This window comes from Anomaloglossus baeobatrachus, chromosome 4, assembly GCF_048569485.1.
Source record: "Anomaloglossus baeobatrachus isolate aAnoBae1 chromosome 4, aAnoBae1.hap1, whole genome shotgun sequence".
Classification (NCBI taxonomy): Eukaryota; Metazoa; Chordata; class Amphibia; order Anura; family Aromobatidae; genus Anomaloglossus; species Anomaloglossus baeobatrachus.
Window position 1 is genome coordinate 587,879,914 of NC_134356.1, and position 26,891 is coordinate 587,906,804.

A 26,891-nucleotide genomic window follows, 5' to 3' on the forward strand; every position below is an offset into this window, starting at 1 on the left:
AAGTTCCTCATAGAAGAAAACAGCCCACCGATAGGGATAGGAGGTCACCGCCAGGGGCTAGTGTCTGTGGGCACGGCTCCTTAGGCCACATCCAGCCGGGAGTGGACTCCTGAGTTTTACACTAGGCAGTCCATCTACACAAAAGACAGTGCATAGGAACAGAACACAGACCACCAGCCCGGGTGGGGGATCCGAATGCAATCGGCCACGACGGCCGGCCACCAGCACCTTGGTTAAAAGACTCATGTGGTTTATTGACTGTGAGTACTCAAATACCTCTTTGCTGTCGCTGTACCCTGCACAAAGTCACTGGGCCCCAGGCAACCATCCCTACCCATGGAGGGGTAAACAACTAGCTGCCACTACATCTCCCCCGGGTGCCCCACACTAGCAGCGGTGGTGTCCCACTTCACCACACACCGTGGGTGGCGTCACGAACTTACTACGGCCTAGCCCGTACACCTACGTCCCCCTTTTTATTCGGCGTGTCCGCGAGACCCCCGGGTCCAGAGACCCTCGAGCCACCACTCCAGGAGGTCCGGACCCGAGCAGCGTCGGCTGCTGGCACGGGGGCGGCACATGTATATTCCTATATTCATTGTTACACATATCTTAGCACTGCAGTGTGCAACTGTCTCTTTTTTCTGTCTGAAACAAGTCTGATTGTTTATGGTGTTTTTATTTTTCATGGCGTTTTGTATACTTGATACTTGAATGATTTTCAAGGTTTCCTCTTGCTGGATTTTTAACTTTTTGTACTCCTACTTTACTTAAAATAAACTGAAGTTTTTATCTCAGTCAAACCTCTATTGCGTCAAACGTGAAAACAAAGCCTGGATATAAAAATGTATCTTAAACTTGCACAACCGAGTTCTGTGAATAAAAGCATCTATTTCTCTACTAAGAATATATTCTGTACAGTAAATCTTCATTTTATAGGCAAAGAACAGCATGTAAAATACTGTGATGTAAAGTTCTGAAAGGTCTGAGAATTCATGATGGTTTCTGGCCGTGAACAAATTAATTCCCTGATCTAGAACTTTGGTTCTCATTACACCATTATGATACAGTTTTGGCACGGCTTTATTTGTCCCATTAGTATAACACTGTCTGCAATAAAAAATCACCTCAGGGCATTTGATTTATCCTTTTGCAGGCAGGATTGCAAAAAGACAAAAGGCTGGACACTGGGAATCCTGATAAAACTTGGCACACAGACAGGTACACTACAAGTGCGAGCCGTAATAAATCATGTTTAGAGTGGAGACAATATGAACATGACATAGAGCGAGAAAAAATCTCCAGGTTATATCATGAAATAAGTGATGAGCGTTGTAAAGTTTCATGTAAAAAAAAAGAAAAAAAATTGATGTTGGTGGAATGGAGACAAACAAGGTCATACATACTATGAAGGCAGAATGAGTTGCTACTGTAAGAGGGTGCTAGACCCGTGTGTCCCTGCACTGAAGGCATTGATTGTCGTTGAGCCATAATATTATGAATTGTGTTAACATAGGCAATGTGTTTATGCATAATGTGCAAATGTGGCAATCTAGGGTCAAGTTTAGATACTGCTCCCTGGTAAAGCAAATAGGCAGAGAACAGTTAGGGGTACTTTGCACGTTGCAACATCGCTACCGAAATATCGTCGGGGTCATGGTTGTTGTGACGCACATACGGCGCCAGTAGTGGCTTCACAATGTGTAAATCCTAGGAGCGATGATGAACGAGCGTGAAACAGTGAAAAATCGCTGATTTGTGTCATGTCGTTCATTTTCATAATGTCACTCCTACTGCAGATACGATGTTGTTTGTCACTCCAGCGGCGTCACACATCGCTGTGTGTGAAGCCGCTGGAACAAAAAACATCACCTTACCTGCATCACGACGGCAATGCGGAAGGAAGAAGGTGGGCGGGATGTTACATCCCGCTCATCTCCGCCCCTCCGCTTCTATTGGCTGGCTGATAAGTGACGTCGCGTTGACGTCGTGGTAATGCTGAACGCACCTCCCCCTTGAAGAAGGGATTGTTCGGCAGTCACCGCGACGTCGCCGACCAGGTCTGTGCATGTGACGCTGCTGTAGCGATAATGTTCGCTATGGCAGCAATCACAAAATATTGCATATGCGATGGGGGCGGGTGCTATCACACTAGACATCGCTAGCCGATGCTGTGATGTCGCAACGTGAAAAGTACCCCTTAATCTCTGTGGGTCGCCCACAGGAGGAAGAGCCAACTGCAGGATATAGGCTTACTCCTTCTTAAGTTTAGTCAGTTAATGAGGAGTATTGAGAAAGCTGTATCTATAACGACAAAGAGATATGTGCAAGCCAGTTAGATACCTTAGACCGAAAAAAGTGGGTGTCTGTGGCAAAGTCAATTCGACCTGACCCTACTTTCCCGGTTTGCTGTCTCCAGCTGTACTAGTCCTAGAGCAGAGGTTTGGCATAGACTTAGGCGAACAGGTCGCCATGAAATCACCGTTATACAAAATGGATCCCTGCAGGTGGGATAGACTGAAAAGCTTGAGGAACTTTATGACTTTATTGTTTGAAACTGGGGTATCAGACAGTGAGGAAGAGGATGTAAAAACATCAGCAGTAATACCAGGAACTATGAAGCAGTTGTAAAAGTATGTTTTGAAGTCAAATGTAGCATACCAAAAATGTTTAAGTGTTGTACCCCACAGTAATGATGCGACAGAAATACTGTGCATAACTGTTAATAAAAGACTGTTGAAAAATAAACCAGAATTTGTATCTGTGAATCCTTGGCGGGAAAATGCTGGTCTGCAGTTGAGTTAAACCAGAGGATTTCTACCAGATTACATATGGTGCACTGACTTGAAAGATTATTGAGAGTGCACAGTGTGAGTTCAACATTGGGAAAGTAAATCATTAATTGTAGGACTGAAAGTATCTTTCGCTCTGGGGTTAGGTCAACTCCAACAGGTCTTTGAAGGCCAAAGTGCAGGGACTTAAAATGGTTCGGGCCATGGGCAACAAATTCTATGGGGGAGCAAAATCTTGCTCTCCTCCATGGTCAATATGATTGAGGACGACAGGACCAGCCATTAGGGAATCTGCACTGAGCCTTACTACTAGTACCACTAGGGAGTGCATGGTGCCCAATAACGTCTAGATTCATTCATGCTGGTATAATAGATGCCAACTGCAGAAGCTATGTGAAGCACAACAATAAAGAGGACTTTGTTACTGATTGCTGTACTCTCCATATGCAGTGACCAAGATAACAATGTGTGTTTAGTATTATGATTATACAAATGGAATTCATGTAAAAAATATCCACAGCATTAGTGATTCAAACAAAAGAAATAGGTCCCAGCATGTTATTATGGCATTCCCCAGGGTCCCTTGATGTGTGTGATTTTTTTAAGAGCAAAAAAAAGGCACCCATAGTAATCCATGAGGCGTTCTACTTCTGTTTCTATAATTTATGCAAATCGCCTATTTTGCATATGCATTTTATTCCGCTAAACAGACGACATAGATGTACGACGTGAAATTACACTTACTTTTCACTTTTTCAGGACCTGGCGATGTTTTGTTTTTGATCTTCCATTTTTTCTTAGGGTGGCTTTACATGCTGCGATATCCGGCCCGATATCGCTAGCATGCGACCCACCCCCATTGTTTGTGCGAATCGGCATATCGCTGCCCGTTGAGCACAAAATCTGGCACCCCCGTCACACATACTTACCTGCATAGTGATGTCGCTGTGACCGGCGTACCGCCTCCTTTCTAAGGGGGTGGTCCGTTCGGCGTCACAGCGACGTCACTAAGCGGCCGCCCAATGAAAGTGGAGGGGTGGAGATGAGCGGGACGTAACATCCCGCCCACCTCCTTCCTTCCGCATTGTTGCCGGAGGCAGGTAAGGAGATGATCCTCGTTCCTGCGGCGTCACATGTAGCGATGTGCACTGCCGCAGGAACGAGGAACAACATAGCCCCTGCGACAGCAGTGATAACTGGCAGCGGACCCCCATGTCAACGAGGAGCGATTTTGGACGTTTTTGCAACGATCCAAAATCGCTCATAGGAGTCACATGCTACGACATCGCTACAGCGGCCGGATGTGCGTCACAAAATCCGTGACCCCAACGAGATCACTGTAGCGAAATCGTAGCGTGTAAAGCCCGCTTTAGCTTTGTTTATATGGCAAAAACTTTTTCTTTTTTCTTTAAGTTATTTGTGCTGCTTTTTGCAGGATGAATAGTTTTAATTGATACCATCCATTTTACCATATAATGTACTGAAAAATGGGGGATAATATCCAAATAAGGTGACAGTACAATTACAACATTACCAAACATATATTTTTTAATATATACAGTATTTCACAAAAGTGAGTACACCTCTCACATTTTAGTAAATATTTTATTATATCTTTTCATGTGACAACACTGAAGCAGCTTTTTAATACCTTCTAAATGGTTGTGTCTCACACTACCCATCCAGTTGACTTAGGCCCCTTTCACATTGTGCTTTTACGTACGTAAAATAAATATATACGTTTTCTGCAGGTGGACACCCGAACATAGTCGACTACGTTTGGGTGTCCACCTGGAGAAAACATATATGTGCAAAAATGGTGCAAGACAGAGCACACGCTAACGAAATCTGCTCATTTACAGTCAATGGCCCTGTCGGCGCAAGCATCCAAAACACGTTTTGCGATGAGAGGGAGGGGCAGTTCGGATGGATGCCCCGACGAGACCACTGAACATAAGTAAAAACACAATGTGAAAGTAGCCTTAATTCCCTTTTGTTCTATCTGAATCATATCACAGTTAAAGTCCTATTGCACTGTCTTTTACAAATGTAACAAACACTAATGATATGACACATTGATACAATGTAAAGCAGTCAGTGAATGGCTTGTATAACAGGGTAAATTTGGTGCCCTCTAAATAACTCAACACAAAGCCAATAATGTCTAAACCACTAGCAACAAAAGTGAGTACATCCCTAAGTGAACATTGCCAAATTATGATCAATTATCTATTTTTTATCTATATTGACTTATTAGTGTTATAAGGCCTCAGAGTTCTCAACATTTGTAGTAGTGTTCAGTTAAAACACTCACAGGTTCCATTTCTGTGGGGTTGGTAAGGTTTGGTTGGAGACTTATTGATCCTGTAGTGTTGATGTAATTCCTCCATTACCATCCCCTAGAAGCAGGCCCCTTGGTTAGAGTGGATCCTCTTCAGGCACCCGTACATGCTCATAAAGTCCTGGCAGACAGCCCGAGCTGCTAACCCTGCTGTCTGGCCCCTGGTTGGAGTCACAACCGCAATTTTAGTTAAGTGTTCAGTCATCACCAAACAGTGTAGACAGCTGCGCCAATGACTCGGTAAGTATGAAGCGCTTGCTCCTACCACTTTGCGCCAAATTCTGGTCCCCATAGACTTTATATGGGGACCAGCATCTGGACGGATACCAAGATCAATCCCCCACTGACCCCGAGTCAGCGGGCGCTTGATCCACCATTCCTCCCATCATTAGTAAGAAACGCGGGGACAAAAAGCAAAAAGAACTGACATGCTGCATCTTGGCTGCATCTTCAAAACCGTAACCAAAAAAAGATGCACTGTGCGGACCGCAAAATAGAAATCTCATAGATTTTGCTGGGGGAAGGAGATGCATGCATTTTGGGTACATCTTTCTAACCACAAAGATCCACCAAAAACGCAGTAAAGGATGCAGCATGCAGATGAGACCTAAAAGGCATTTTTCAGCTCACCACATCCAAGGACAATACCAGGCTGTCAGGGTTCAAGTTGCACGGACAAGTCCAAGGGCCGGTTCCCAGGTAATAATATCAGGTTGTTACTTTTTTTTAATGGAGAGGAGACTGAATATTGATGTTTGCTGTAAGTTTGGAAAAACCTTGCACCTGATATCAGAAAGCACTTATAGCCATTATGAGATGAACCAATCATGAAGTAGTCAACCACTAAAACTTTGAACAGCTCAGACGTTTGTTTTAATTACTTGAGTGGGGACTAGTGATGAGCGAGCATGCTTGTCACTACTCGGTACTCGCACGAGTATCGCTGTACTCGGGCTGCTCGGCGGGGACCGAGTAATCTCGCGATACTCGTGCTGTACTCGTGGTCTTCATTTCTGCATGTTGGCGCTCTTTTGAGAGCCAGCCCTCATGCAGGGATTGGCTGGCAGACCACTGCAATGCCACAGCCCTGTTAGTTGTGGAATTGCAGTGATTGGCCGGCCTGCACAGCGTGACCGAGCCTTTATATCGGCCGGCGCGCTGTGCTCTGCTCACAGCTATTCAGACATTCAGTGTAGGGAGAGTGTCGCTGATTCAGGGAAAGCTTTGCGGCCCTTTATAGTTAGTTCCGGAGCAGGGCTGCAAACAGTGTGACCAGAAGTCCTTCTCAGGACTATTCTAGTTGTATACAGGCAGGCAGGGTATAGCCAGGTCGGAGTACAGTAGCAGAGTCCTTCTCAGGACTATTGTTGCTATATACAGGCAGGGTATAGCCAGGTCGGAATACAGGCTAGTGACCAGAAGAGTCCTTATCAGGACTATTGTAGCAGTATACAGGCAGGCAGGCAGGGTATATAGCCATTCCTAGTGGTGACCGTATACCAGCCTTCATCATATCTGGGGCTGGTGTACACAGTGTAAAACAGTCCAGATAGTGTCAGACTTCTCAGTAATTGTCGCTCCTAAAAACCAGTTAGGTTCTTATTGCGTCCGTGCTTGCATTTAAAAACAGCACGTGTGTGGCAGTCGGTGGCAGGGTACAGGTGCGCGTTTTGCACAAACTATTATATAACGCACAAGTCTAGTGTATAATACACGTCAGTCAGCAGTGTCTGATAGTGTCAGACTTCTCAGTAATTGTCGCTCCTAAAAACCCGTTAGGTTCTTATTGCGTCCGTGCTTGCATTTAAAAACAGCACGTGTGTAGCAGTCGGTGGCAGGGTACAGGTGCGCGTTTTGCACAAACTATTATATAACGCACAAGTCTAGTGTATAATACACGTCAGTCAGCAGTGTCTGATAGTGTCAGACTTCTCAGTAATTGTCGCTCCTAAAAACCAGTTAGGTTCTTATTGCGTCCGTGCTTGCATTTAAAAACAGCACGTGTGTGGCAGTCGGTGGCAGCGTATAGGTGCGCGTTTTGCACAAACTATTATATAACGCACAAGTCTAGTGTATAATACACGTCAGTCAGCAGTGTCTGATAGTGTCAGACTTCTCAGTAATTGTCGCTCCTAAAAACCCGTTAGGTTCTTATTGCGTCCGTGCTTGCATTTAAAAACAGCACGTGTGTGGCAGTCGGTGGCAGCGTCAGGCTCCATATTGTCCCTGGATAGAGACGTGCATGATGGCCTGTAAACATGAAGTGCCCATTGTAAGGAAGTGGGTCTATTGTAGTATAGCCCTTAGGCAGGGCAGCCAAAAATTGGGAGGCTCCATATTGTCCCTGGATAGAGACGTGCATGATGGCCTGTAAACATGAAGTGCCCATTGTAAGGAAGTGGGTCTATTGTAGTATAGCCCTTAGGCAGGGCAGCCAAAAATTGGGAGGCTCCACATTGTCCCTGGATAGAGATGTGCATGAGGGCCTCAAAACATTGTTCCCATTGCAAAGGAGCGGGTCTCCTGTCGTTGTAATGCCCATTCAGAAAGAATGGGCGAAAAAATTTACCACTGGGGGTATACCTGAAACAACGGCTTAACTATTGTAACGGTCACCATGATGGCGCATGAGGAGAAGGAGGAGCAGTCCAGCGATTAGCCAAAGTCCAGAAGTGTGTTACCATGGGTGAGTGGATGTACATGGCAAATTCCCGTTACAAACTTTAAAATCCGCTGTAATTTGCTGTTGGTGTGTGTGGTGAAGTCTGGCCAAATCCAACCCTTGTTCATCTTGATCAGAGTCAGCCTGTCAGCATTTACAGTTGACAGGCAGGTGCGTTTATCTGTAATGATTCCACCTGCGGCACTAAAAACACGCTCTGACAAAACGCTAGCGGCAGGGCAGGCCAGGACTTCCAAGGCGTAGAGAGCCAATTCATGCCACGTGTCCAGCTTGGATACACATTAATTGTAAGGCACAGAGGAATGTCGGAGTACAGTTGTTTGATCTGCAAGGTACTCCTTGAGCATCTGGGCAAACTTAGGATTTCTTGTGGCACTACCCCTCACCTCAGGGGCTGTGGTATGTGAGGGGCTGAGAAAACTGTCCCACATCTTAAAGACTGTTCCCCTACCTCTGGCGGATTGGACTTGTGCCCCTCTCGGCTGTACGCCTTGGTTGTCCACTGATTCCTGACCTATGCCGCTAGCGTTTTGTGAGGGGAATGCTTTGCCTACTTCCGTGACTATGGCCTTCTGGAACTGCTGCATTTTGCCTGACCTCTCCGCCTCGGGAATAAGAGACATAAAGTTGTCCTTTTAGCGTGGGTCTAACAGTGTTACCAACCAGTAATGATTGTCGGCCAAGATGTTCTTAACGCGAGGGTCACGAGACAGGCAGCTTACCATAAAGTCAGCCATGTGTGCCAGACTCTTAACAGCCAACACTTCAGTATCCTGACCAACACGATGACTGAACATGCTGTCCTCCTCCTCCTCCTCCTCCTCCTCATCATCTACCCTGTCCTCTGGCCAGCCACGCTGAACCGAGGATATGACTGCATGTCATATCCTCAATTTGGCCAGAGAGTTGCTCCATGTCTTCATCCTCCTCCTCGTCATAGTCCTCCACTGCACGTTGTGATGAGACGAGGCTGGGCTGTGTGTTATCATCACCCACACCCACTACTGTTTCTTGCTCAAACTCATCGCGCTCCGCCTGCAATGCATCATGGTTGTTTTTTGAGCAGAGACCATTTTAGAAGGCAGAGAAGCGGTATGGTGACGCTAATAATGTCGTCATCGCCGCTCACCATCTTGGTGGAGTCCTCAAAGTTTTGGCGGATGGTGCATAGGTCGGACATCCCTCTCCACTCCTCAGGTGTTATGTGTGGAGTTTGACCCATTTCCCGACGGCTTAGGTGATGCAGGTACTCAACAACTGCCCTCTTCTGCTCACATATCCTGACCAACATGTGCAGAGTTGAATTCCAAAGCGTGGGGACATCACACACCAGTCTGTGTGCCGGAAGATGCAAACGGCGTCTTAAGCCGGCAAGGCCGGCTGAAGCAGTAGGTGACTTTCGAAAATGTGCAGACAGGCGGCGAACTTTTATCAGCAGATCAGACAGCTCTGAGTATGACTTTAGAAACCGCTGAACCACGAGGTTGAGCACATGGGCCACGCATGGAACATGTGTCAGCTGGCCTCGCCTCAAAGCCGCCACCAGGTTCCGGCCATTGTCACACACGACCTTTCCTGGCTTTAGGTTCAGAGTTGTGAGCCAGTGATCTGCCTGCTGTTTCAGAGCTGTCCACACCTCTTCTGCATTGTGGGGTTTGTCACCTATGCAGATTAGCTTCAGCACTGCCTGTTGCCGCTTCGCCGAGGCAGTGCTGCAGTGCTTCTGTGTCGCCCTGGACAAGCCAGGGGCCACAGAGCACAACACTTAAACACCCCACACTCCCTGCAGGCATATCATAGTCAAAACACAAAATCCTAGTTGCCTTCCCCAGGGGCTGTTGTCCACACCAGGGTGTGGAGCCAGGCGGTTGGTCTCCACCCACCGAGGAGGAGGGAAAACACAGGCAGTGAGAGTTAAGCTAAGGAAGTGGAAGGAGGAAAGTAGTAGAGAGGAGAAAAGTGACAGCAAAGAGCCTGAAGTTGGTCCGGGTGTGTGGACCGGACAGGACAGCAAGGTTGGCAGGATGTGGTGACCGTCTGCAGTTGAGGCCGATTGGAGTCTGCCGTAAGGACCGTGGACGGGTGGTGACCCGGCCGTACCGGACCGGTATACAAAGAGAAGCCAGCACCATTGGCAGAGGACTTTCGGATCCCGGCAAGGCTTGGTGTCGCCGTGAATTTGCCAAATCCGTTAGTGAAGGGAACCTCAGGGTTTCCAAACAGCCAAGTCCAGATAGAAGGCAACCGTACAACCGTGAAGGGGAGACACCGCCACCGCCAAGGGCAACCGTCTCCCAGGGCCAGCGCCTGTGGGCAAAAGGGGCTCCTCCGGCCCATATCCAGGTCGGGGAGCGGGTTACCGTTGGGAAACCATCACTACCAACACTTAACTTAGGTGCAGGGAGAGACAGTCATCACTAACCTGCAGGGAGGAACAACCGCAGCCGTCCGAGTGACCCGTCCATCCAGCCACTTGTTTTACCGTGAACTGTGTCATCATCATTGGGCTGAGTGAGTACCTCCATGCCGTGCGGCACAGCGCTGCCCCTGCGACCCTGCACCTCATCAGGCCCCGCAACCCGCCTGTCATCCATCTCTACCCCATCACCAGGCCCCGGGACAACCAACCCCCCTACCCACGGAGGGGAGAAATAACAACAAAGCTGCTCCCTGTCACAGGCTCCCGGGATCCCCGTCCAGAGCAGCGGTGGTGTCCACACAATCACCACAACCGTGGGTGGCGTCACGGACAATATCCCCAAAACCCAAACCACCCCTTTTCACTCACGGGCGAGTAGCGCCGCTCGAGTCCCCGGGATCCGGCCATCGCTCGAGCCAACGAGCGATAGCAGCAGCCGTAGAGCAGCGTCAGCCGGACCCGAGCAGTGGGAGAGCGCACCGTCCCCTCCTCCGCCCGCGACACTTCCAGCTTGGGACTGGTGTGGAGGGTAAAGTGGATGAGGATGCGCAGGAGGAGGAGGAGGCTGAGGAGCATGACATTCCGGAGCTGTAGAGTGTGTGTGAAACCCTGACTGAGGTAGGGCCTGCAAAACTTGGTGTGTGAAGGACGTGTTCCGTCCCTCGCTCAGACTGGGTCCCAGCTTGCACAATATTAACCCAGTGTGACGTCAACGAGATGTAGCGGCCTTGCCCACATGCACTTGTCCACGTGTCTGTGGTTAGGTGGACTTTGGCTGAAACAGCGTTGTTCAGGGCACGTGTGATGTTTTGTGACACGTGGTGGTTATGCAATGCGGGGACGGCACACCGGGAGAAATAGTGGCGGCTGGGGACCGAGTAACGTGGGACAGCTGCCACCATCAGGTCGCGGAATGCTTCTGTCTCAACCAGCCTAAAAGGCAACATTTCCAGCGCAAGCAGTCGCGAAATGTTAGCATTTAGAACTGTGGCATGTGGGGTGTTGGCAGTGTATTTGCGCCTGCGTTCAAAGGTTTGCTGAATAGATAACTGAACGTTGCGCTGGGACAAGGACGTGCTTGATGATGGTGTTCTTTCTGCGTAGGCAACTGCAGGTGCAGGAGTGGAGGAGGCTTGTTCGCAGGCAGCATGGACAGGGGATTGGCTCGCATGCACAACCAGCGAAGACGTAGCAGTGACATCAGCAAGCACTGCTCCTCGACTCTGTTGTACTTCCCACAAAGTCGGGTGCTTGGCTGACATGTGCCTGATCATGCTGGTGGTGGTCAGGCTGCTAGTTTTGGTACCCCTGCTGATGCTGGCATGGCAGGTGTTGCAAATGGCCTTTTTAGAATCATCTGGAGCCAACTTAAAAAACTGCCAGTGTCAGAGTTCCGGGTTTTCCAGTTTTCTTTTGAAAGAGCTTGCCCTTTGTTAACATGGAGTTTTCTGTTCTGTTGCCCTACTTCCTGTCCATCTGTTTAAAAGCCGCCCCTAAAGCTTAGTCCAGTGCCTGAGTATACTGCTTCCTGTGTGCTCCTGCCCTGCTGCTTTTGGTTCCTGATTGTTATTCGGATCCTCTTGGAAAACAACCGACACCGACTCTGGACTTCATCTGGTATCATCTAGCTGTGCCCGGACTCCGTTTGCCGTCTTTGGTCGGCACTTCTGCCCGGTTCCTTCCGTTTAATACCACTCTGGACTCACATCACGTACGGACATTTTTGGACTTACCTATTGCCCTTTTGTGTCCCGGCTGCTGCGCATTTAGGGCTTCTGGGGTGATTGCCAGACAGTCCCTGTATAGGGGTTCGCTCTTGGTGGTCTCCCTGGGGGAGTCCGGTGCGCGGTCCCGGGAATTCCCTTTCGCTCCGTCCCTGGAAGGTATTTCCTGTATTTATGTTCTACTGTGTTTTTGTTCCGTTTATGTACATATTTGCTGGTTGCATATTATAAACGTCTTGCACCAAGAACTCGTCTCTGGTTGTCATTGCCCTAACGCAATCGAAATCCTCAATACATACAATAGTATTACAGCCAGACTCGGGAAGACCTAACATTTGTACAGGCACCTTGTGTCGTGTTGTTCCGGGGAACAGTTGCCTGACGTCTGCCTGGGGCCACCACTCTGCTTCTTACTGCCTGTTGGGATGCTACGCCTCCCTCCCCCTGTGCACTGCTGTCCTCGCTCTGCATATCCTCCTGCCAGGTTGGGTCAGTTACTGGATCATCCACCACGTCGTCTTCCTCTTCCACACCCTGCTCCTCCTCCTGACTTCCTGACAATTGTGTCTCATCATCGTCCACCCCTTGTTGAGACACGTTGCCAACTTCGTGAGAACGTGGCTGCTCAAATATTTGGGCATCTGTACATACAATCTCGTCATGGCCCACTTCAACAGGAGCTGGCGAGAGGCCAGAATTTGTGAATGGAAACGTGAACGAACAGCTCTTCCGAGTGTACAAGTGTGGGATCAGTAATGTCCATGGACGTGTACTCGGCCTGGTGGTAGGAAGGAGGATCAGGTTCTGAAATGTGCGGTGCAGTATCACGGCTACTGACACTTGACCGTGTGGAAGACAGAGTGTTTGTGGTGGTGCCAATCTGACTAGAAGCATTATCCGCTATCCAACTAACAACCTGTTGACACTGGTCTTGGTTCAAGAGCGGTGTACTGCTGCGGTCCACAAGAATTTGGGACAGGACGTGCGAGCGACTAGATGTGGCCCTTTGTTGTGGCGAAATTAGAGCTTGCACACAACATCGGTCTCTGCCTGCACCACCATCACGTCCACTTCCTTGTTCGTTGACAACGCCCTTGCGCATTTTGCAATGCTGTGCTGATGTGTATTATTCACTAGACTTGTGCGTTATATCCAAGTTTTTGCAAAACTCACACAAATGCAGCGGAAAGCTGCCACCAACAGGCACACACGTGCGTTTTTTAAATGCAAGCACGGAGGCTCTAAGAACCTAACAGGTCTCTATCCAGGGACAACGTGGAGCCTCCCAATTTTTGGCTGCCCTGCCTAAGGGCTATACTATAATACACCCACTTCCTTCCAATGGGCACTTCAGGTTTACAGGCCCTCATGCACGTCTCTATCCAGGGACAACGTGGAGCCTCCCAATTTTTGGCTGCCCTGCCTAAGGGCTATACTACAATAGACCCACTTCCTTCCAATGGGCACTTCAGGTTTACAGGCCCTCATGCACGTCTCTATCCAGGGACAACGTGGAGCCTCCCAATTTTTGGCTGCCCTGCCTAAGGGCTATACTACAATAGACCCACTTCCTTCCAATGGGCACTTCAGGTTTACAGGCCCTCATGCACGTCTCTATCCAGGGACAACGTGGAGCCTCCCAATTTTTGGCTGGCCTGCCTAAGGGCTATACTACAATAGACCCACTTCCTTCCAATGGGCACTTCAGGTTTACAGGCCCTCATGCACGTCTCTATCCAGGGACAACGTGGAGCCTCCCAATTTTTGGCTGCCCTGCCTAAGGGCTATACTACAATAGACCCACTTCCTTCCAATGGGCACTTCAGGTTTACAGGCCCTCATGCACGTCTCTATCCAGGGACAACGTGGAGCCTCCCAATTTTTGGCTGCCCTGCCTAAGGGCTATACTACAATAGACCCACTTCCTTCCAATGGGCACTTCAGGTTTACAGGCCCTCATGCACGTCTCTATCCAGGGACAACGTGGAGCCTCCCAATTTTTGGCTGCCCTGCCTAAGGGCTATACTACAATAGACCCACTTCCTTCCAATGGGCACTTCAGGTTTACAGGCCCTCATGCACGTCTGTATGTAGGGGCATTGGTGAACCTCACAATTTTGGACTGCCCTGGCAAAGGAAAATACTACAAAGACTCACTTCCTCAAAATGGGCACATTAGACTCAAGAGGCCTTCATGTTCGTCTCTTCTCAGGGACATCGGAGTGCCACACAATGTTTTCACGTAAAATCTTTCATGTATTAATCTCAAAAAGTAACATACACCAGCTCTATCTCACTATTGCGTATGTGCCCTTAACATTTCTGCCATGAAAAATCATTTTGGGGTCATTTTGGAAGGTTTTCTGGTGAGTCCGTAAAAATGGCGTAAAACGCGGACAAAATTGTTCACAGCTGTGACTTTTCAGTGATAAATGCTTCAAGGGGTCTTCCCCATGCTGTTGCCATGTCATTTGAGCACTCTTCTGAGACTTTTGTGACATTTTTAGGGTTTCTCCATGCTGCCGGGGGGTCATTTCACAAAAATACTCGGGTCTCCCATAGGATAACATTGGGCTCGTTGCTCGGCCCGAGTACACGAGTATCTTGGGATGCTCGGCCCGAGCTTCGAGCACCCGAGCTTTTTAGTACTCGCTCATCACTAGTGGGGACCCTTTGTTCAGGAGGCTTGTTTAGTTCATACATTCGCAGAAAAACTGTGGAAAAGAAGCGCATATAGGGTCTTATCCGATAATAACGTGGGTGCAGAAAATAAGGCAGGTACTCACCTGTTTTAGTTGTGACAGGCACAACTCCTTATGAGCATGAAGTAAATAAATGCAGAAAGTGGTCAGCCGCAGCCCCGATGATACAGTGTTATAGTTCATACATTCAAAATAGTGTCCAAATAAACATATGTAAACCTCCACCAGGAGAAGCTTCAAACATAAGCAATACTAAAACAGATTCTGATATGTGTAGTTCAGAACAGAAAAGCTCAAAATTATTTTAAAAATCTCATTTAATTGAAAATTATTTTAAAATACATACATTAAAAGGCAGAAGTCACTTGTAAATGACGAGGGGTGTGGACAATAATACAGCAGATATCACAACCAAACAATAGTAATTAAATAATATATATTATAAATGTAGGCACTAAATTGCCCCTGCACTGCAGCATCTCTCACTAACTGAAGTGTATATCAATAATATTATATAGCTACAACACAGAGACAATAGCACAGTACAATCATTCTCTAGCAAATAGCAGGCTGTTATTGAGTGGAAACATTAGTGAATAGTTCAGAGGTATAGAAACATTCTATTCATAGATAGAACTTTAGTTTTACCCAAGGTGGTAGAGGCCCAAGGGTACATGGTCCTTGAACCCTCCCTAAAATTAACTGGGTAAAGTTGATCAACAATAACTAATGAAAAATTTAACTAATGTCAGATTTTTACCTGTACTTATTCTAAAGAAGTCTACTTCTGTTGCCAGGCAGTGCTGCTGCTCGGATCCGGATCCGCGGTGGCTCGAGGGACCTCCGGACCCGGGAGGGGCCACGCGGACAACCGAAATAAAAGGGGGGTATTTACAAGGGGCTTTGTTGTTAAAGTTCGTGACGCCACCCATGGTGCGTGGTAAGATGTGGTACCACCACTGCGGTGATGAGCGCCCGGTGGCGATGGTATGGCAGCTAGGTGTTTAACCCCTCCGTGGGTAGGGGGAGAATGCCCCAGGACTTGGTGGTGGTGAGAGGGGAGCGCCGTTGGGGAGGAAATGGTCACTGCGTACTCACTCAGTCCAATAATGTTGACACCAACAACTTGTAAACCAGAATTCTTAGCACCTCTGTAGCAGGGAGGGAGCATGCTGGGATCCCGTACCTGATGGTGTTGCTTGTTAGCCTGTGACCTTTTCCTTGGCACTGTCTTTACTGGTTGGCCCCTGTAGTATGAAACTAGTCGGGTCCCGCTCACCCGTATGGCTAACGGCGTGAGCTTGCTCTCAGGGTTCATGCACGGGATTTTCTGGACTGTGTATTGGGAAACATAAGCAAGGATGGTTGACCTTAGGGAGATCAACATCCAACACCGCGGAGACACCATCACATGTTTCTCAACACAGTGATTCTAGAGCAATGCCCCCTGGTAAATATTCAAAACAAGAAAGCCTACGGACACACCATTACATGTTTCTCAACGCTGGCAGGCAACTAGCCAGGTCTTTCACCGGGAAGGAACAACCACGGAAGGGCAGTCTCCAGTAAAGGAGACCACCTATGCCAAACATGGGATCTATCCACAGACAGCTGTTTCGGGGTATTTGCCCCTCATCAGTATGGAGTAGGAAATTGGCTAGTGGGAGCAATGCCTAGTAGAAGACTACATAAGCAAGGATGGTTGACCTTAGTGAGATCAACATCCAAGACCAACGTCTCCCACCTAGTACTGAGGAGCCCAGCTCCTAACCTCCTCCAACAACTTGTGACCTCTCCTCTCGAGAGTCACCACTCGACTGACTACTCCTGACACTCCTGACCCTCCCTAACCAACCCCCCAATTGGGTGGCCCTATTCCCTTCAGGCTGCCCATTGGTGTGTCTGGTGGGTGTGGTGCAGAGTGTTTCTAGGATTTTTGGATTGGCTCGTTCTTAGCAACACCAAAGGCCAGAGACCCGCAACCAAGGAGGAGATGGACACCATGCAGAAGGGCAGATTGCACAATGCCCTGTGACGACCTGATAGGCCAGGGCATCACAGTACCATATCTACTCTGTGGATGGCCCTCTTAATGGAGGAGGCAGCAATGCTGGTATTATCAAGTGGTTTAGGAGCTGCCCAGACATACTGGAATAGTTGTGACTTGTGTGCCACACAGACAGAGAGTTTGCCCATATATTCAGCCAGTTGCTATAGTCCTGTTGTTTTTTATCCTGATCCTGACCCAGCTAGTTACCCTGATTATTTGCACATTTACTATATTATTATTATTATTATTATTATTATTTATTTATAGAGCACTATTAATTCCATGGTGCTGTACATGAGAAGGGGTTACATACAGAATACATATACAAGTTACAGTAGACAGACTAGTACAGAGGGAAGAGGGCCCTGCCCTTGCGGGCTTACATTCTATAGGATTTTGGGGAGGAGACAGTAGGTGGGGTGTAGATTAAGCGGCAGCTCCGCACAGTGGTCTGGCGTGAGCTCCGCACGGTGGTCGGGCGGCAGCTCCGCACGGTGGTAGGGCGCCAGCTCCGCACGGTGGTCGGGTGTCAGCTCTGCACGGTGGTCGGGCGGCAGCTCCGCACGGTGGTGAGGCGGCCCCTTATTCTTTGTCCAAGCTTGTCTGACTTTGTTTTTGACTGACTTCCCAGTATTTGATCCCGGGTATTACTCTGACTATGATTTTTTCTCCAGATTCTGCCCCTGGTTCTGTCTCTCTTGCTAACTAGATTCCTTTTTCCTCAGGCTTGATCCCCTAGTTGGCATCTACACTATGGATACAACCCAGGGGACCCTGTTGTAAATCCAGATCTCTGTAAAGGGGTTAAAGGGTGAAGGCCGGGGATCCTCTGGAACCTGCTTAATGGAGTAGCTGATGCCAAGTCTATCTAAGGTAGCTCCTTTGAACTAATGGCTTCAGACTTTACAACTATTGTATCAATAAATAATATTACTTTTTTGTGTGTTTTTATGTCAGTGTAGATTGGCTATCTAAATATCATTGTAGGAAACCTAGACCTGCAATCTGTGATGTCAGCTCTGTATAACCCCACCAGATAAGTCCGAGTTAACAGTTGTCATTTAGGCAGAGCTTATGTTGATTTCCAGCCCAGAGCTTTGCATTGCTTGCTGCCAAGGAAGTATTGTTTTTTGTTTTTCTTTCGACTACACACTGTTGTCCGCTTGGAGAGGAATGAACTCCATAGCCTGCCTCCCACGCCGGAGGTTTTAAAGTCCTCACAAAAACAACTTCTGGATATGAGCCACTGAATCTGCATCCCGTGTTCCAGAAAATAGCTCTGGTCCATAGCAAAACTTCTATTTATTGGAGCCAAAACAGGGAAGACTCAGCTGTCCCTTGGAGATCCCCCTTTTTGGACAATATAGTGACAGTTTATTTAATTCATACATCATCTAAAAGTATAAATTTAGAAAATAATAATACTAATAAGAACAATTGTAATAATATTATTCTAATTTTCAGAACCTAATATTCTAACTTTCATGTTCCAAAGTACTCAATGCAAGCCAATATAAGCCAAAAAAATATATTAAATCAGAATTATTCAGGTGGGAATTCATCTTCGATTTCCAGTTCTTTCACTTTTTCAGATTTCTGTGTGGGATTTTTTGGTTATTTTCTTTTATGTAATGCAAATTTTAAATATAATAGTAACAGTCCTCACCATTAAATAAGCTATATACATTCATAACTTTTTGTTATTCATCATTTTTAAACACATTTCAACTAACTGGGAGCCTCAGCAATTTTATAAATAGATACCACGTGGATCAAATACTTTTACTTTACCTGGGACTTCTCTCTGCCGATACTCTCTCATTATGGTCGGTGGTCGAGTTTTTTTGCAGCTTTGGCCCTGCGGCTGGCTGAGGAGTACTGCTCTGAGTTCCGGAGATAGGCCACAGAAAGCCAATGGAATGATCCGGCTCTCAGGAGTCAGTTCATTCAGGGAATGTCTGATAGGCTGAGTGATTCTCTGGTCCAGTATGCTGCTCTAAGGTCACTGGAGGCTGCCATGTTGTTCTTTGCCATTAGGGTGGATAGATGCCTCAGGGAGAGACCTAGTCCTCTGTAGCTTTTCCACTGGATGAGGTCCCACTGATGCAGGTTGACGAACCCATGCAGTTTGTGAGGGACTACCCACATACTACGTCATTTGCGGTTTGCTGTGGGATGGGGCCTGTTTTTACTGTGGTCAAAAGGGTCATTATATTAGGGTTTGTCCACCTATCCCCAAACATGCCATACCTACCAAAAAACCAAGTCCCCTAGGTCATGTGAAGGATGGCGACCTAGGTGTGTGCATCTCCTCCATTTACCCCTCTTTTTTGGCTAAGGTGTCATGATTGACTCCTGGCTCAGCTGGAGCTGAGCCTTTTTTTAGTTTCACTTCTGATGCAGGTCACGTTAGGGGTTAATCCTTTCTGCCTCGTTCTGGAGGTCAGGCTGCTTTATTAGGGCACTGTTTCTCTTGGACTTCACCAGTGATACTTCTGGCTCTGCTGTGTTCTGCTCTTGAGTGACCTGTTGTCTGCCCTGCCCCCTCCTGACCTCCGTGTTCACCTGACCTGTTAACCTCCTCTGTTGTCTGTTTCCATCAGTGTCTCTCCCGCTGTCTCCCTGTTCGTTCCTTATCTGTTTGCCTTAATTCTGTCTTGTGTTCCCACTCCCCCTCGCTTCTAGGCTCTGATTTCCCGGCTACTGACTATTTGCTTCTCTCTGACTACGTTTAGACTTTGCCCTTGTGTACTTACAGACCTCATGTTGTGACACGGCTTTCTGACAATTCTACTGCCATCTGGTGGGCTTGACTAGTATTACCTCTGCTAGGGAATTCCCTGCTCATACGTTTCCTCCACTTTTACGCCCCCTAGTGGTTTACCAGCTAACTACCTTCTCAGATAGTTTCAGGAATCCTCTCAGTCCCACATTACTGCGCTGTACTGCTATTGTACATCTTAGAGTACAGCGTGACATTATCACTGGCCATTACATTTTTACCCCTATGGATCCGTTACGTATCCTTACGGATCAGATGTCTAATTTGACTCAAATGATCCAGGACTTATCCATTGAGCATAGAGCTCTAGCCTCTTCCCATACTCAACTCCAGGGGAGCTTGCTGCTGCAGTAAAGGCTTTCCAGGGTTCCATGACTCAATCACAGCCCGGTCCCGTAGATGTATCATTCCATTCTCCAGAACCCACGGTCCTGCTCCCGGATAAGTTTTCCGGAGAGAAGGAGAGGTTTCACACATTTTGCGAGAGCTGTAAATTACTTTTTTCTCTTAGACCCCGTTCCTCTGGGGATGATAGTCAGCGGGTAGGGATAATAATTTCCTTGCTTGGGGAGGGACCTCAGACTTGGGCCTTTTCTTTACCTCCGACAGCCCCTGAGCGTATGTCTGTGGATAGGTTTTTTGATGCCCTAGGACATATTTATGATGAACCGGACCGGGTCATGGTGGCAGAGGACAGGATCATGGGTCTCTCTCAGTGTAGACGCACTGCAGAGTGGTATTGTTCTGAGTTCAGGCAGTGGTCTACGACGGTTTCCTGGAATGATTCTGCTCTGATTTGCCAGTTTAGGAGAGGACTCTCTGATCATCTCAAGGACGCTCTGGCCCTTCATCCTCCACCCAGTTCTTTGGAGGAGGCCATGACCCAGGCAGTACGGAGAGATTGGAGGTTGCGGGAGAGAGGAGTGACCCTGAGGGAAACCTCATTATGCCTGGTCAAAGCTGAGGTTGTTCCACTTGCGGAGCCCATGGAGGTCAGTGCCACAGATTCCAAGGAGAAGGAGAGGAGACGACGACGGGAGTGGAAATTGAGTTTCTACTGTGGAAGTCCGGGACATTGGAGGAAGGACTGTCCTACCTGTGCTCCTGCTACTAAACCGTCGGGAAATGCTTAGGTCTGGGTGATGTTCGAGGAGGTCACCCAGACCCTCAGGTACCCTTTTCCTCTTTCCAAAAAATTTTGCTTGAGGTGGAACTTGTAATAGGAGACTGTTGTATTCCAGCCTCTGCTTTCGTGGACTGTGGTTCCTCCATGAACTTCATTGACTCCAGTCTGGTTTCCAAAGCTAAGATAGGGACAGTTAGGATAGAGACTCTGGTTCACATTATTGCTATTGATAGGACATCATTGTCACGAAATGTGGTTGAATTTGTCTGTGAGGAATTTTTACTTAAAGTGGGGTCCCTTCATCAGGAACTTATTTCATGTTATATCATGGATAATCTCCCTGCGGGACTGGTGCTGGGATTCCCCTGGTTGCACATGCATAATCCTGTAATTGACTGGGACTCTCGCGATATTGTTAAATGGGGTCCTAAATGTTCTAATGGTTGTCTTATCACTGTTCAGGTGTCTTCAACTAATCTGAAGGGTATTCCGGAGTACCTGAAGGATTTTGGAGACATGTTCTCTGAAAAAGAGGCTGAGGTCCTGCCACCACACCGTCCTTACGATTGTGCTATTAACCTGGTTCCAGGTGCCAAATACCCAAGGCCCGTTTGTATAATATTTCTGGCCCGGAACGCACTGCCATGAAAAACTACATGTCCGATAGTTTACGTAAGGGACACATCCGTCCTTCTGTCTCGCCTGTTGCTGCTGGGTTCTTTTTTGTTAAGAAGAAGGATGGTGGCCTACGCCCTTGCCTCGATTTTCGGGAACTTAATAAGATCACGGTGAGAAATACCTATCCACTTCCACTCATCCCGGACCTCTATAATTAGTTATCTGGAGCTAAATGGTTCTCCAAGCTTGATCTCAGGGGAGCCTATAACCTCATTCGCATTCAGGAAGGGGATGAGTGGAAAATGGCATTCCTTACCTCAGAGGGCCTTTTTGAAAATTGGTCATGCCTTTCGGCCTTACTAATGCTCCAGCAGTGTTTCAGAATTTTATGAATGATATTTTCTCTGAATTTATTGGCCGTTTTATGGTTGTGTACCTAGATGATATTCTTGTCTTCTCGTCCAACAAAGAGTCTCATATTGATCATGTACGTACAATACTTCATAGGTTACGGGAGAATTCCCTATTTGCTAAACCTGAAAAATGTACTTTTTGTGTCCAAGAAATCACCTTTCTAGGTTTTATTCTGTCTGCTGATGGTTTTCGGATGGATCCCAGAAAAGTACAAGCCATTTATAATTGGGTGCAACCCAGAGACCTCAAGGGTCTGCAGCGTTTTCTGGGTTTTGCCAATTATTACAGGAAATTTATTAAAGGGTTTTCTCAAGTGGTCAAGCCACTCACGGATCTCACTCGCAAGGGGGCTGATCTTAGGGAGTGGTCACCGCAGGCGATAGAAGCATTTCTGAGGTTAAAGGAATGTTTTATGACTGCTCCTGTACTTGTTCAACCTGACCTCTCTCAGCCGTTTATTGTGGAGGTTGATGCTTCAGAGGTGAGTGTGGGGGCGATGTTCTCCCAAGGACCCGCTACTTTAACTAATTTAAGACCGTGTGCCTTCTTCTCCAAAAAAATTTCTTCTGCTGAGAAGAATTATGATGTGGGGAATCAAGAGTTGTTGGCCATAAAGTTGGCCTTCGAAAAATGGAGGCATTTTTTTGAGGGGGCTGTTCATCGGATCACTGTTATTACGGACCATAAAAACCTGTCTTACATCGAGTCTGCTAAATGGTTGACTCCTAGACAGGCTAGGTGGTCACTTTTTTTTTCCCGTTTTCACTTTTCCATTACTTTTCGGCCCGATTCTAAGAATGTTAAGGCGGATGCGTTATCTTGCAGTTTGGATCCGTTTTCGCCTCCCGAACCTCCTTCCTCCATTCTTCCTCATGGGGTAGTCGTTGCTGTTTTATCCTCCGGATTGGAGGCTGAGATTAGTGTTGCACAGGCATTTGCCCCTCCTTCATTGCCCGATGCCAAATTGTTTGTTCCTGTCCAGTTTCGGTTACGGGTTCTCCAGGAATTTCATGACTCTGTGCTTGGTGGTCATCCGGGGGTCTCAGCTACTCGTAAGGCTATTGCCAGGTTGTTTTGGTGGCCTTCTATGTACTCCGATGTCGCCGTGTTTGTGTCTATAACCGGCCGGCCGGGGAATTAGTGCCCTTACCAATTCCGGATAGGCCCTGGACTCATTTGTCCATGGATTTTATCACTAATTTACCTGTTTCCGCTGGCAAGACTGTTGTTTGGGTGGTGGTGGACAGATTCAGCAAACAGGCGCATTTTGTTCCCTTGTCGGGATTACCTAATGCTGAGACTCTGTCCAAATTGTTTATTGAACAGGTGGTTAGATTGCATGGCATCCCTGTTAACATTGTGTCCGACAGGGGGGTTCAGTTCGTTTCCAAATTTTGGAGAGCATTTTGTAGACGGCTGGGTATTGAGTTGTCCTTTTCTTCATCTTACCATCCCGAGACCAATGGGCAGACTGAGAGAACTAATCAGTCCAATATAATAGAGAGGCCTGGCTCAACTAGAAAAGGAGAAAGTTAGGTGCTCGGAAAAAATAAGTCCAATAAATATAAAGAATCCGTCACACAGATGATGATTCGTTTGAAAAATTTATTATTATTTTATTCTTGTGGGGATATTGAGGAAATATGCAAATAAGTCCTATTGAAGAAATATGCAAATAAGTCCAACGTATCGACCAAAAAACCTTCGGTCTTTTTGAAGGACTGTAAAATATGAAACAATACAGAAATAGAACAAAAAATTATTACATAAGGTACATACAGTAAATATTATTCATTCACAATAAGAACTGTTTTCATACAGAAAAGGAAAAAATAAATAAAACACTCAATGGTGAAGGGAAAAAAATGGGATTACAATAAGTTTTTCCCACAAAAAATCATAATATTTATGAAGAATACATGTATTATTTCAATACAAAAGTTGTTTTGTACATCATTTTCATAGTGTGAGAAGAGAGGATAATATGGGGGAAGTTACTAAGTATCGGAAACACGAACCTCAATGGGTTGTAGTCTGGCGCGTATCGCGTAGAGAGGTCACTTGCATATATTTAATATATTTCACTCATATAGAGCCTATGACCAAAAGAGGAATAAATTTATACGTTTTTATAGACATGGCAAGAATCCTTTAAGGTACATAAGAGGAGATGCAATCATGTAAGTCAATGGGAATAAAGGGGATATGATATTGAACTAGGTAAATGCAATTACCTTAATATCCTCATATAGGTGGTAAGATGGCAATCGTCCTCTTATCTAACTTGTTTAAGGTGCTATATAATCAATGACATAAGCGTTATAAATGCGATATATTTCATTACAAAAAGCGTAAAAGGTAAGCTTGATGAAAATATATATATATATATGCACACATATATACGTACATGGTCATCTGACCATCCAAAATGAGAGAGAATAGCGTCTCCAACGTATCTTATGCAGAAAATGGGGTTTTTTTTTGTAGGCAAAGTCAGCACCTGGCATTGAATTAGAACACCTGTGACTTATGATCTAGAACAAGCAAATGAATACAAAGGAAAACATAAGATGGACAGCAGTCACATCACCAATTGGCATATCAGTATGATGTCAATGTCTATATAAACAACACAAGAGAGAAATCACCTGTGGGAATTCTATGCTTGAGGCAAGAAGAGCAAGAGGCAGGTATACTATGGCACCTGGGTATGAATGAAGCAACATATTGAGACATAGATCTGTCAAAAAGGACAAAGTATTATTAGCTAAATGCTAAAGCACTTACCCAGAGGGTGAAATTAATGGAAAAAACGTCCTTTGTGTGATCATGGGGCCTGTGTATAAAAAGGCGTTTAAGAATCAAGTGCCAAAACTACATGTAAGATTAAAGGGATCTGTTAGTGATCATACCTTGTGCCTGTTCCTCGTGGTGATCGTGTGGTGGGTGACAGACCATGTGTGGTTTATAAGGGCTATGGTGTGGATGGAACCGCCAATCCACTTCCTATGTGTGGGCTGAGTGAGGCGTGGAACGCATAACGCACAGGCGCCTCCCGGAGGTCCGGATGGCGCATGCGCGGTAGGCGGGAACCACGCGTCACAGTGAGGGAGGTGATAGCAGGTGGAACGCAAGTGGAACGCATATCACGCATGCGCCGCCCGGTTATCGGGCCACGCATGCGCAACAGGCACCCCACATAGCGTGAGTGAGAGGGAAACATAAAGACAAAGCTGTGGACGTGGTGCGTCCCGCGCAAGCGCAGCCAGACACTCGGGCGGCGCGTGCGCAGCAGGCAGCACAACCCCAGCATGTATAGTAAGTAATGTGATGGGACTATGGTAAAAAGTCTTATGCATGCATCGCCGGAGAACCGGTGACGCAAGCACAAAAGTAAACCATCTGTGAGGTACATAATGAACAGTAAAGAGCAACAAGTGCAGGTGTTAACCATATAAACGAAAGTGCCAGTGAGACATCAGGACCGTCAGGAGCTAGGGTGCCCAGGTGTTTACTGTTCTTAGTGAAATCAAGTAGGATGGACCTAAATGAAAAGAAAAAAGAGGGCAAAATTAAGGGGGACCACAGATACGATATGCATTTGGCAATATATCAGCTTTACATTCCGTGAGTAAAACAATGGTTAGATATTTACTGATCATAAGAGACATCTGCAAATGTGGAAGTCTTACATCTGTAAAAAAGGGGGGGGGAACGGTGAGGACAACAGTAATAATGCAGTATATCATGGATGGGAAATCTAATGAAAAATCTCATATTCCCTATTAAGACCCCTAGGTTCTAAAGTTTGTAGGGTATGTATCCAATATGCTTCCCTTTGTTTTAGCATTTGTATCCTGTTACCGCCTCGTCTCAAAGGGGATATATGCTCTATGACTTGATATCGAAGCTGTGCTAGGAATGATGGTGTGTGATAAAATGGTGTGTAATGGGGAGTAGAGTCTGCTTACAACGAATAGTAGATTTATGTTTACTAATGCGGTCTCGGATATGTTGGGTGGTTTCTCCAACATATCCGAGACCACAGGGACATTTAATCAGGTATATAACAAAGGATGAGTCGCACGTAAAGAAATCTTGAATAGGAAAGGTCTTTCCAGAAAGAGGATGGGTGAAAGAATCGCCACGTGTCAAGTTGTTGCATTGCAAACATCGGAGACAGGGGAAGTTCCCCTTCTTGGGTGTTGCAAGAAAGGTTTGTCGTGGGAGGATCTTCCCTGAACCCACATCTGCCCGGGCGGATTTGGAGGCGGTTTGGAGGAAGGTCCGGCATAATGTTGAGGTGGCTTTAGGGCGGCAAAAGGGCTCTGCTGACAAGAGACGATCGGTAGGATTTAATTTTCAGGTGGGGAATAAAGTTTGGTTGTCTACCAGAAACATTCGTCTGAGAATTCCTTCCACTAAGTTGGATCCAAAATGTATTGGTCCGTATGAGATCATCGAGATTGTCAACCCAGTGGCTTTTCGTCTGCGGTTACCGCAGTCCTTTCGTATTTCTAATGTGTTTCACAAATCTCTGCTCAAGCCTTTTGTTCCTTCTGTTTCCGAGTGTCCTCATCCCCCTCCTCCCGTTTCAGTGGATGGTCAGATGGAACACGAGATTGAGCGCATCATCGATTCTCAGCGGGTCCGTAGTTCGCTTCAGTACTTGGTACATTGGAGGGGTTACGGACTGGAGGAACGATCCTGGGTTCCGGCACGATCTGTCCATGCTGACCGGCTTACTCGTGCCTTTCATGGAAGGTTTCCTGGGAAACCTGGGGGTCTGGTGGCCCCCCCTTTACTGTCATGATTGACTCTAGGCTCAGCTGTAGCTGAGCCTTTTTTTTTAGTTTCACTTCTGATGCAGGTCACGTTAAAGGTTAATCCTTTCTGCCTCGTTCTGGAGGTTATTAGGGCACTGTTTCTCTTGGACTTCGCCAGTGATACTTCTGGCTCTGCTGTGTTCTGCTCTTGAGTGATCTGTTGTCTGCCCTGCCCCCTCCTGACCTCCGTGTTCACCTGACCTGTTAACCTCCTCTGTTGTCTGTTTCCATCAGTGTCTCTCCCGCTGTCTCCCTGTTCGTTCCTTATCTGTTTGCCTTAATTCTGTCTTGTTGTCCCACTCCCCCTTGCTTCTAGGCTCTGATTTCCCGGCTAGTGACTATTTGCTTCCCTCTGACAACATTTAGACTTTGCCCTTGTGTACTTACAAGACCTCCTGTTGTGACTAGAGATGA